The following is a 3,637-nucleotide window of genomic DNA, read 5'->3' as shown; positions in this document are numbered from 1 at the left end:
GTGGGCCCCATCAAGCCAGCTACTCCTCAGAGTAAGAATCAGTATATTCTGGTCTGTATCGATTATTGTACTAAGTGGGTTGAAGCCAAAGCATTACGGGATAATAAAGCGGCAAGTGTAGCTCAGTTTTTGTACTCTAATATCATGACCCGTTTTGGATGCCCCATAGAGTTGGTAAGTGATCGGGGTAAGCATTTTCTGAATGAAGTAATCAAAGAGCTTACTGCTAAGCATATGATCCTTCATAAGAAGTCTACACCTTATCACCCTCAGGCAAATGGACAAGCTGAAAGTTCAAATAAGATTTTACTCCGAATTCTTAAAAAAATTGTGGCTGATAACTGTAAGGATTGGGATACAAAGTTAGATTCGGTATTATGGTCCTTTCATACAGCATATAAGGTGTCAACAGGCTTGACTCCTTTTAAGTTGGTTTATGGACTTGAGGTAGTTGTCCCCATGGAATTCTTGGTGCCTAGTTTGAGGATAGCGGTTGCTTATAGGTTGTGTCCGGAAGAATCACTTCATGATAGGCTCTTGAAGTTGTTCTAGTTAGAGGAAGATCAGATTATAGCTCACTACCTTCAAGGGGTGGTGCAGTCAAGAAGACAGGCATGGGTTAATAGGCATATTAAAAAGAAGATAATCAAAGAAGGAGATTTGGTTATGGTGTATAATTCACGGCTTGGGAAGCACCCAGGGAAGTTAAAGCTAAGGTACACCGGTCCCTGTGAAGTTTTGAAAGATGTTGGTCAAGGCACTATTGTGTTGACTACTTTATAGGGTGAAATTATTAAGCTTGCAGTGAATGGATTTAGATTAAGAAGGTTAGTTCAACCGGATTATGATAAGGTACTCTATGAAGTTGAACAAGAACCAGTTGCACTAAATTTGGTTCAAATTCCAGCACTGTTACGTCATGGAGTAATTTGTGGCATTTTACCTCATGGAGCACTTTATGATTCTATGACTCTCATTATTGTTTTTAGGGTGTCCTGGCTTGGTTTTTGGCAAAAAGAACTACTCTTTTATGGTGAGCTATTAGCTGATAATGTTATCTTGTATATCACTTGTGGTGAATATGAAGAAGTGAGGCAAACTTCAGTAGTGCTCTATGAAGTGCAATCTATTTGGCAATTGTTCTATCTCATTTTAAAGGTTCAATGCTACTACATGAAGTGGTGGCAATATATGACATTCAAAGTTGGCTCTTGGAATTTACTTTATGAGGATTATCTTTTTAAGTTTCTTTGTCCTGCAATCATGATTGGGCAAAGTGGTATCATGGCCATGGAAAATTGTGCTTTGAAAAGATATCTACCTTTAAACTTGGGAGGTTTATGTGATGGTTTAGAAGATCAACTGTCTTTAACTCCAGTTCTATTGGTATTTTCATTGTGTCAACTTATCAAGTTTCAGTTGCATGAGGTGGGGTTGAAGCAACAAGACTCTCATGTTCAACTGAGGGGGAGTACAAGTGGCAATCAATATGTTACCATGTCTCTTTTTTCAAGGAGTTTAACTCATGGTCAGGTAAGGCAAGTGGAAAAAGGGCAAATTATGGCTAAGAAGACTCGTGTGCTGTCGCCTGGGCCAATTCAACAGCGTCTCTCTGCGACTTCACGCCATCAAGGTTCATCATTTTCTTCATCTCTTTTCATTCCTAATTCGCAGCAGGTCTTCGCTGATGCGACCATGGTGAAGACAAGACAAAAGAAGAATTCGAAGCTCCCTGTTAAGAGGGCACGATAGTAGCCGAGAGCAGTCCAGGACCAGGATGATGACTCTAGTGATAGTCCACCTGACACAACGCCATCGAAAGTCCACGCCAAAAACGCCTTCTGTTATGTCGAGTGAAGATGATGGTGAGTTGGCTACTCCTATGCTTGATTGTTCTATACTCATGGATACCAAAGAACCCAATACCAGGGGCTGGTTAAGGCAGATTGGGTTGCTTGATTATGCAGAGCTACCATGGGAGGCTTGGGGAAGTAATATACATGCCCAACAACAGTTACTTATGATTCGAGAAAGTGGCAAAGTTGGCGGAAGATTGGAGCTTACTCCTACTTTATTAGCACATGTTTTCTCTCTTACGCTTAATGATTGGCCAAAGCATTGGCAGTGCACAGATGAAGCTATGCAGCAAGAGTTTGGGCTTCCTACAAGTGTTAGAAATCAATATGTGTTAAGGCATGCAGATACAAAGAGGAGGTTTTTCATTAAATGGTTCATGCAGTGGTTTTTATCCATATAAAAATCAAGTACATAAATATTATCGGAGTGCTCGAGGTTGTCAGAGTACATGATTCGAGAGTGCTCGAGGTTGTTGGAGTACATGATTTGAGAGTGCTCGAGAATAGTAATTTGGTGGTGGAAAGTAATGTTACTTCTGAGGGAAGTAAGAACTCTGATTTGGGACCACTTAAAGACCAAAAGAAGCCTTCTTTGGATGCAGAGGAGGATTTAGACAAAGCGAGTTAGCAAGCTATTATAGATGTAGAGTTGAAATGTGAGCATACCATGCATAAGTCAGCTAGAATCTTTGAGGATGATGTCCAAGAAGTGTACTTGGAAGCTGAAATAGGCTCTAAGCCGATAAAGGTGAGTATAAAAACCGCTACCATATAAAAATCAAGTACATAAATATTAGCTTCCATATTTACATTTACACGAAATAATAGTTTCATCTAGAGAGCGTATGAATACACACATAAATAGTTAACTACTACCTATGATTTGTAGTTAGATTAATCAAGATTATAATTCGTAGAATCATGATGGAAATAGTTGTAGGAGAATATTGCACGAAATAAGTAAAGGATTATATACCCATGCAAGATTAGTTAAATGAAAGAACTTGATATATCTACTATCAATGCAACAAGGTTAAGTATTGATTAACACTTGCCCTATAAATCATCTCGTCGCCATATTTTTTACTAGGAAGTTTGCTATTTCCTAGGACAGATCAATGCTAAGAAGATAATGGATGGAATCTTTAAAAAAAAAGTGAAGAACAACTTAATCCCTCCTAGTCTATTGTATTACCTACAAACTCCCGAAAATTGACATAGAAGGATATTGCATAATCTTCATAAATAGTTTGTGAAATGGTCTCGCTTATGTTGGGTAAGTTAATCCCCAAACATGAAATTCATGTCTTGCTTAACAAAGTTGAAAGAATTGTACTCATCACTTCTTTATCGGAAGGAGGATACTCATTAGATTGTAAGGTTACCTTAGGTTAAGGTCTACCTTGGTTATGTGAAGCTGTGAGCTGCATGATGGTGTGATTGTCATTGCATCATTATATGTTTGAAAGGATTGTTTGTGTTCGCTAGAATCTAGATCTTTGATTAAGAACATTGACAAACAAGATAAAAGGAAAGATCGCACTAAGCTACCCCCAAGCTAACTGTGAGATCTTACTCCAAGGGGGTCATGGTTATTGCTTGGAGAGGCTTAGACTGGCTATGTAGCAAAAAGCTCTGTTTGTAGGGATAGGCTTAAGCAGTAGGAAATGTGGATGCAAGGGGGGGGGGGGGGGGGGGGGAGGGGGCTCTGGCCATTAATTCCGCATTACCCCTAGAATCTGAGAAGCCCCTTCATGACCTAGAATGGGATCTTGGAACCT

Source organism: Lygodium microphyllum, chromosome 1 (genome assembly GCF_053477565.2).
Source record: "Lygodium microphyllum isolate KBCC chromosome 1, Lygodium_microphyllum_v1.1.10, whole genome shotgun sequence".
In the NCBI taxonomy this organism is placed as follows: Eukaryota; Viridiplantae; Streptophyta; class Polypodiopsida; order Schizaeales; family Lygodiaceae; genus Lygodium; species Lygodium microphyllum.
Note: the sequence above shows the minus strand (reverse complement) of the source record.